The sequence below is a fragment of the Ctenocephalides felis genome, unplaced genomic scaffold (genome assembly GCF_003426905.1).
Source record: "Ctenocephalides felis isolate EL2017-DRISC unplaced genomic scaffold, ASM342690v1 CF-g0.4_SCAFFOLD_02792, whole genome shotgun sequence".
Lineage (NCBI taxonomy): Eukaryota > Metazoa > Arthropoda > Insecta > Siphonaptera > Pulicidae > Ctenocephalides > Ctenocephalides felis.
The window spans coordinates 9,345-18,803 of NW_020538946.1; the positions used below are offsets into that span (position 1 = coordinate 9,345).

A 9,459-nucleotide genomic window follows, 5' to 3' on the forward strand; every position below is an offset into this window, starting at 1 on the left:
TTACTCGTGCATAGCGAAAGTTCAAATCGCAAGGATATATTGCAGCTTTCCTAAAACCCTTTAAAAATGCTTCTTTATAAATTTATTCATTTAACTGTACCATCTACAACATGGAATAAATCCTCAAATTGGAGATCTAAAGAAAATGGCTCATTTTTCTTCGGGATTTTGTCGGTAACACTCATTGATGAGTTATCGATTTTACTATATTCTAAAGCACTATTTGAATCATCAGAAAAATTGCCAATCATCGTGCTTGACAAAACATCCATTTTTGTAACAATATAAGATGGTACAAAGGAAATATTCTAAAAATAAAAAACTAAAATTTAATAAGGCTAAATTAGGATAAGTATAATTATGTAAAAAAATTATTTTGTAATTAATATGCCTCACCTTAATATTGTTATATTATTAACTTGATAACTTGAAAAAGTTTCGCTATAACACCCTAAAACGAAAACATAAAAACTCGTTAAAATAATAATAAGTTATTAATAAATAATATGCCTCACCTTGATAGTGATCTTTATATTATATGTATTAATATTCAAGGCAAAATGCCTTGTGTATCTTATAAATATTATGCCTTGCCTTACCTTAATATATTATTCCGGTCCGCGTGAAAAAACTCTATCTTAATACTACTTCTGTATAATCTTGATTATAAACGCACTGAACGTACTAATTACACTAAATTAATAATATGATTAAATATAAACTATTATTGGAAATTATCAACTACGTTATAATATTATACCAATTGATACGTCTCAGCGCGTTCTCAAATTCCAAATGAGCTAGTCTCGCGACTGGCAAGCCCGGCATGGAATCGCACACACACATACACACAACACACGCGCGCAACCAACCACTTGAGACAAGGAGTGGCGCGCGCGCTCGCATGTCACGCCTCGCAAGCCTGTCGTAAAATCACATGCACACAACTCATGCACACAAAAAACTACAACAGCGAGCGAGTGTCGCGCGCACTCATGCTAACGCGTCGATCAGCCACGACCAGCTACGACACTGCGCGAACGTGGTACGGCCTGAGTCGCGCGGGCTTTCGTTAAATCACACACACACACGCAAGCAGCACGCAACAATGCTGCCAATTTTTCAATTGGAGTATATATAAAGTCGAAATGTATTGTTAATGAATAATAAGAAACTCTACACAGTTTATGTAGCTACTCTTCATTAGAAAATTCTTTGAAAATAATAAGAAAAAGAGAATAACAAGAAATTCTATACAGTTTATTTCTATACAGTTTATTTTATGTAAAATTCATTAGTGTTTTAATAATGGACGATGCTAAATTAAATTTTTCTTTTGTAAGGTCATTGGCACTTTGGTTGTGGTCAGACTGGCCTCGACTACGACCACCATGGTGGCCTCTGTTGCCTCTGCTGCCGCCTCTGTTGCCTCTGCCTCTGCCGCCTCTGTTGCCTCTGCTACTGCCTCCTCCTGAAGGGAGGAAATTGCTCCGCGGTGGCTTCCTGCCGCGCTGAGTTCTTCTGCCCCGTCCACCACCGCGTACTGAATCTCTCCTATTTACGGCATCGTACCGGGACTAAAGTAATAATATTATAACAACTTATAGCTAAGTATATTTACTAATGTATTTATATAATATTATATAAATGCTACATTACCTTGTCAAGATAAATTTGTAGGCTAACGCCCTGAGTATTCATCATGATTTTATTGAATAAATCAATAAATATGTTTGCGTCATATGGCATTTCAAACGGCAGCAAAGCCACCGTCTTCCACTCTGCTGGCATTGCTGCCTGAACTTTTTTCAGCACTTCTCCAACTGTCTGGAGCTCGCAATCTGCCATAAGAAAAATCATAATGAAAAATTGCTTATATTTGTATATAAGTTCCTTATATATACTTATATATAAAATTTTGATTTTTTAGTTCGTATATTTATATTTATACCTTCATCCTCATATGCAATGGCACATAATGCCACTGCATGCCCCAAGTAGCTTGTGGTCCAGGCGACGTCCCCGACACCGTCCGGCCTCGAATTTTTAGTATTAAATCTATCACAGTAATAAATAGAAATATGTACACGTCCTGAACAATAAAGAATTGGATTTAAATTACTTACATTGTCATTTTTTCCATTTTAGTTTTGTTGTGACTACCCGTGAATAAAATTAGTAGGTGCTCCACGGGTATCGTTTTTAACGTGGAGAATTTCATCACCTTTGCCGCCACATCTTTAGTTAAGACTACAGAAAATGAGATTATATAGATATTATAGAGAGATTATAATATTATTATAATATATATATATATATATATATATATATAAATTGAAAATTACCAGTTTCTTTATTTTCAATTTCCATTTCGCGAATTCTACTTGCAACTTATTTCAATGATCTCGAAAATGAATTAAGTATTTCTTCTTTGACCGGCTTTTTGAAAAGTTTCGAGTAACATTCGATGAATTAAAGTAAATTTAATAACAAGTATATATGTAAAGCAGGGCAAGGCACAAAGGTCCAATTTGACTTTGAGCAAATACAAACTATATTATAAAAATCAAACCAATTATATCACAACAAATTACGCTTCCATAAAAAATTTCAAATTAAAAGTGTAAAGTTTTTACTCGATTTTGAAATATCACCTTTATATATATATGTATATATATATACTAGCTGACCCGGCAAACGCTGTTTTGCCATCAAAAATATTTTGCCGCATTGCAGAAGTTCTTATAATATACATGATATATTAATAATAATGTTATATTTTTATTACACAAATTTCTTCACATTTTGATAATTAATTCGAACGCATCATAGTGCTTTGTTTATTTTAATTTTATTTATGTCAAATAGTGAAATATTTTTAATCAATGAATAAATTAGATTTTAGTCTGAATCATCGCAGTACCATTATCTAAATATATAATTTTTATATAAATATCAGATTTTTTACTTTTGCATTTAATTTAAAAATATTGAATGTCAATTTCATATATCCAATATGCACTTAATTTTTAAATGCTAAAATATTTCCTTTTTGGTTCGAAATTTAATATAATATAATATAATTTATATCTATAATTTGATTGCCAATATTGCCTATAACATAACTTGGAATAATTAATTTATTTGTATCTTATTGAAGTCGTTAAAAATTCATTTTTTTTTCAACTGTCAGAAATTTGTTTATGATTAATGTTAAATTCAATATGTCGCTTTTTTATTGTGATCTATAATGTTTTAATCGCTTATCATATAAATTTTCGACTGCAAATTGATATTCATACTATCCCTGAAACTAACATGGATAAGGTTCTGAAAAATCCGAGTCCAAATCTATAAAATGTTTGATTTTTGGCACTTTTATTAATTTTTTTATCAATTTTCGTACTGTAAAATAATGGATGATTATTTATCAAAATTGTAATATTTAGACTATAATTTTAGATGTATACTTTTTATTTTGGCATTGAATTATTTTCATTGAAATCAAGTGAAACATAAATATATTTATTCGATATTTATATAAAACATATAATTAAAATATGCATTAAAATCATATTGTCTATAAATAATATGTCATTTTATAAATAGTATTTATTACTTTGGTGCTTGATATGGGTATGAATTTGTAATAAAATATATTCTTTCTGACAAATAGTTAAAAACTTGTTATAATTTTCAAAATTATTTGACATTTCATACTTCAAAAATTAATTCACTCGCATCATAGCGTTTTGTTTATTATACTTTTGTCATGTCAAATACGTCAATATTTATTTTTTATAAATTAATAATTATTTTAAGTCATCAATGAATATATTATATGATTGTTAAATTCATAAAAAAGTGCAAATTCAACACAGGAATATTGTGGAAATAAATATTTTTTTACATAAATATCTGATTTTTGACATTTGCATTTCATTTGAAATTAATTATAACTGGCAAAATATTTTCTTTTGGATCGAAATTTAATATAATATGATATAATATTTAGTTTGTCTAGTTTGTTTTTGTCAGATTGCAATGATACCTTCAGATTGTACTATTTCATTTAAGAGATTACAATTTTCTGTATGATTAACGTTTGCGATGGCAATCAAAATTTATCTCAACTCATATAATAATAATAATTTATTTTAATTACACAAATTTCTTTATACTTCGATAATTAATTCCAACGCATGATGCAGGTGTTTTATTTTAATTTTGTTTGTCATTTTTTTTTAAATTAATGAATAAATCAGGTTTCAGTCTAAATTAACAAATCAGTATCTTTATCTGAATATACAATTTTTTATATAAATATTTGACTTTTTACATTTTCATTTAATTGAAAAATAGTGAATGTCAATTTCATATATTCAATATGCAGTATATTTGTAAATATCAAAATATTTCCTTTTTGGTCGAAAATTAATATATGATATTTATTTTACAATATTGTGTTGTATCTATAATTTGTTCGGCAATATAACTTGGAATAATTAATTTATTTGTTTCTTATTGAAGTCGTTAAACATTTTTTTTGTGAAATGTCAAATTTTTATTTATGATTAATTTTAAATTCAATACGTCGCTTTTTTATTGTGATCTCTGATCTATAAGGTTTTGATGAAGTTTTGGTATCCGAAATAATTTGGTAAGCTAATAAAATAAATATAAATTGTAAATCTATTTATATAATTAAAATATTTTCATAAATATTGACAAATGACATTTGACGATTTTCATGTCAACATTTATTCAAATTTATAAACATTGACTTTTAATTAGATTTAAAACTATAAATTGTGATTTTGAATATAGCATTTCATCTAATTTGGATATAAATGCTGGGTATATCTATATATGTATATGTATAGATATACTTTTATTGTATTGTGAATTAAATTTTTTGAACTGTCAAATTTTTTTTTCAAAAATCATAAATCTTTTTTTCTCGAGTTTTCCATAAATTTTGACATTTGTCATTTTAGTGTTTTTTTTTTTGGCCATTTTATGTCAAAATTTTTAGAAATTTATAAAAATTACATATTTATATTTTAAATTTACTTTTCAAAATTTCCTATAACCTAAGTTGGATATATAGGCACACGTTGAGCCAATAAAATTTAAAATCGGTCCAGTAGTTTGGGCGTCCATCGCGAACCAACATCGTGACACGAGATTTATATATATATATATATATATATATATATATATATATATATATATTATATATATTGATGAGTTATTTATAATCGGGCAGTAACACCAAGTAAAAAAAAAAACTAAAGTAATTTTGAAATACTTTATTTATCCATACGTTTCGGTCTTTTCGAGACCGTCATTCAGTGGAAAAACTAAAAGATTTTATATGATGTGGAAGGAAAATAATATAAAGTTATAAAACTTATATATAAGTACTTACAGAATTAATTATGCAAAAATACACTACACTATTACACTATGATAAGCCAAGCTATTAATAATTGAAACATTTAAACTAATTATTTTTTTTGACAATTTTTTGGTTACATTATAGTGTGTACAAGTTGGATAACGACTAAATACTGAATGAATTGTGTTTACAAATTTTACGAAAGTGTAAAAAGACCGGCAAACATATGTTTTTTGTAAAATAATAAAATAATAAAAATACACGCTTCATTCAGATATAGTAGTGATTTTGAAATGGTCTAAGATTATTTTATAGTCATTGCAAAGCGAATTGTTGTCAGTTCTTAAATTTATGGCCCTATCCTTGTGTAAAGAAATTAGACATCCTTCGCTAAATCGTCTTTTAAATAAATTATTTTCGAAATGTAAAATCGTGGGATTGGAAAAATGAATTCTGGTTTTTATTTTTCGAGTTGTTTTTGTGTTGTGATGTTTGTGTAAATTCTGACTGGTTTCACCTATGTAGACGCAATTACAATCTAGACAATTAAGCTTAAAAACTAGATTACTTAGGATTCTTGGGTTAAATTTCGATTTTAATTTTGTAAAAAAGTTGAAAAAGTGTTTTTGGAGGTACAAACTACTCTAATATTATTTTTACTGAAAATTTTTCTCCACGGGCAATGTAATTCTTTAATGAAAGGTAAACTTATAGTTCCGACGTAATTTTCAAGGTTTGGATTATCAATTGAATTATTGTGATAGTTTTGGAGATATAGGATTCTATTTTTTGTTATGGATTGGATGAGGTGTTGTGGGTAGGAGTTTTTGGTTAGGATTTGTGAAATGAGAGAGAGATTCTTTCTTAAAAATTCACTGTGTGATAATAATAATGCGTGGTCTATTAAGTTTATGATTGTGCCTATTTTGATAGAGAGGGGGTGGTAAGAATGGTAATTAAGATAACGGCCTGAATATGTTGGTTTGTAATACCAATCAGTTATTATTTTATTATTTTCGCGAAAGAGTCTAAGAAACTGATAAAGAAGAATCTAAGAAACTGATAGATTTATTATTTTCTAATTCAGAAGTGAATTGTAGGTGTTGGTTGTGGGCATTAAAAGAATTTACCAGAGTTGTTGTGTCACTTTGGGATGCATGTTATGATGTCATCAACATATCGGTAGTAAAAAATTTGTTTGTTGTAGGAATTTAAAATTGTGGATTCTATGTGTTGAAGGGCTAATTCAGCTAAAGATGGGGAGGCTGGAGATCCCATTGGTGTACCAAATGTTTGGAAATAGAATAATTTACTATCAAACTCAAAATATGTGTTAGAAATTAAAAATTTATTGTTTCTCGAAACCAGTGTAGGGAAATTGTGGTATGGAAGGATATATCGTGCCATTTTTTAGTTATGGCTTCAAGGATAAGGTCTAATGGAACGTTTGTAAACAGTGATACTACGTCTAAACTAATTAAAACGTTATCATTTGGAACTGTAATTTGTTTAAGTTTTTCGACAACCTCGAAAGAATTTTTTATGTGAAATGGGGATTGTTTGGTGACAGGAGTTATGGAATTGTTTATATATCTTGATAATTTATAAAGTGGTGAGTTAATGTCTGATACAATAGGACGGAAAGGTAAGTCAGGTTATGGATATTGGGAAGACAGTATAATCTTGGGTGGTAAGGATGTAAGGTACCCCAAAATCCATAAACCTGACTTACCTTTTTGTATACCCATCTCGCAATTCAATAAAGGTGAGTGACGCGATGACAAATTATTAACAATGTTCTGAAAGCGGAAACGAAATTATGGCAACTAGAATTTATATTAGAACAACATTGACTTCTTCTACAACCATAAAAGTTTTGTAGCGGGTCTTGATTAAATTATTCTCGTACATAGAAAATGAAACCCCCGGTATCACTTATTTTTTTCCAATGTGTCTTAAAAATCTCTATAGTTTTTACACCCAGTTCTTAACGCAGGCGGCTTTATTACAACAAAAAAAGGATTTTAATTTAAATATTGTAATAATATAAATGAAAAGTAAAAATATAGTGTTTCGGTGTCGATTCAAGAAATTTACACCAAATTCTTTCGATGTTGTTTCGAGGTTATAAATTTTGCTGACGATAGAATTCTGACAGAAATAATGCAGATTTTACAATTATATACTGTTTGATTATTAACCCAATACATATAAATGTGGCAATGTTGACCGCCGCCGCCGCCGCCGCCGCGATAGTGACCGCTGCTGTGGCGAATGTCACCCCAGCCGCCGCCATTTTTACCGCGGTCTTTGCGTAGGCTTCCGCGGCTGCCGTGATTTTCCCCATGGGGTTTATTAGTGTAGTGCCCCCCGTATTATTTCGATCAGTGGGGCCCCAACTTGCTTATATGGTCCTTTCCTTGAAAAATTTACGAAGTAGACTTCTCTACGTCGTGTCTTTATTCATATTCGACCGCCATGAGCGATAGAATGGGGTCGTTCTTTTCTAATTTGGCGTTTAAATTTTGAAAACTAAGGCCGACAGCATTCATATCGTAGCCATAGTGTGAATCGGATACGGCACACAGCCCAACCCCATGGTTGAGGAAGGATTTCGCCCAAAGGACATCTCCGATCTTCGCCGGCCGCGTAAATGCCTCCGATACAATTTTCTTTTCCCAAGAGGATTTTATCTCCCTATCCGTTAAATTATTAGGACTTCATTGCGCGGAAGTAATACTTCCTTAGAATTTTTGATCTTTATAAAACTGTATTGAATTTAACATTTCTCGAAATTTTGTATGCTGATTGATGAAACAGCATATCGAATAATTTATCTCGTACTGGCATTTAGTCAATCTATTCACGCTGTCAAATAAACAGTCCATAAAAATCAAGAATTCTCCAGTTCAAATGTTGTAGAACTTCCATTGGCTTCCAAGTAACCGGAGTTCTGTAGACCATCCTCATTGCGTTGGGAAAAAACTTGAGCTGCCAGGCTGAATTCATCCGCTTCATCTTATTTTAATCGAGATGATGTTCAGTTAATGAAGAACATTTCCGGAACAACCTGCAATTTGCATCATAGTCATAATAGTTTACAATATCTTACCAGGAAGGCTCATATTCCATCTCGTCTAAGTTCGTAAACTTCACGTTATATTTTGCAATATTATTCCGCATGCATTTTAATAAATGCGGAGGGCCAAACAACGGAATTATTTCGTGCCCATCAATTTCAAAACTCACTTTGTCCCAGTCTCGATTTTAAGTTTTATAATCGTGTTCGGTGTTTTTCAATAACATATTAATAGCTTTACAGTTTGCGGAGTATTGGTCGCAACTGTGGCTAAATTTTTAAATCAATACTAAATATTTTTCGAGAGATATCAACAATGAGACTTTTTAAATCTGAACTATTGACTCCAACTGAAAAGTAAAAAGGAACAGACTGCTTCCATCGATCTTTAATTTGCTTCAACATAAAAACTAGTGCATCATCTGCAAGTAAAAGCTTCCTGCCATTTGCCTGTTATTCAAATCCTATTATATGATTCTTTTTCTGATCATATAATGAATCAGAAGATAATGATATATAAATACACAATCTTTGCTGCAAATATTTTTTTACGAGAGATAGCAGCTTCTAATGATTGGAAAAGCTTATCGTTAATTCCAACATGTAATGGGATATGCGACAGTAAATTTCTTAAAAGTTTGAAGACTCGGCAATATAAATATTTGCCTCCAGAAATATCAGGTCTTTGACGACTTTTTATAAAATGTCAATGCGAGAATTTTATCTTTAAATGTGAATTTTCTTCCATTCGGTTTTTTTTTTTTGTATGTTCTCTCAATTGGCATTTTATGACTTGCCCTCAAATTTAACGTCGCTGGAATACAAGAGAATTTTTCAGCACATTTGATGCTCTGCTGAAATTTCTCCCGTAAATTTGTATTTTGTTTATCAATTCTTCGCATCTCCTGTATCAAAATTTTTGATGTGTTATACATCTTATGGATTCGGGGTGTCAAGGCATTGCTGCGTTTTTGTTTGA

At 30.2% G+C, this 9,459-nt stretch overlaps 1 long non-coding RNA gene across 1 annotated transcript; it reads right to left on the minus strand.

The window, feature by feature from the left end:
* Positions 1-251: 251 nt before the first annotated feature.
* LOC113381306 lies at positions 252-626 on the minus strand. Its single transcript, XR_003367536.1, has 3 exons — positions 600-626; positions 397-451; positions 252-308 (listed from the first exon to the last, which is right to left on the minus strand). It is a non-coding gene; the product is annotated as an uncharacterized LOC113381306 (long non-coding RNA).
* Positions 627-9,459: the final 8,833 nt, after the last annotated feature.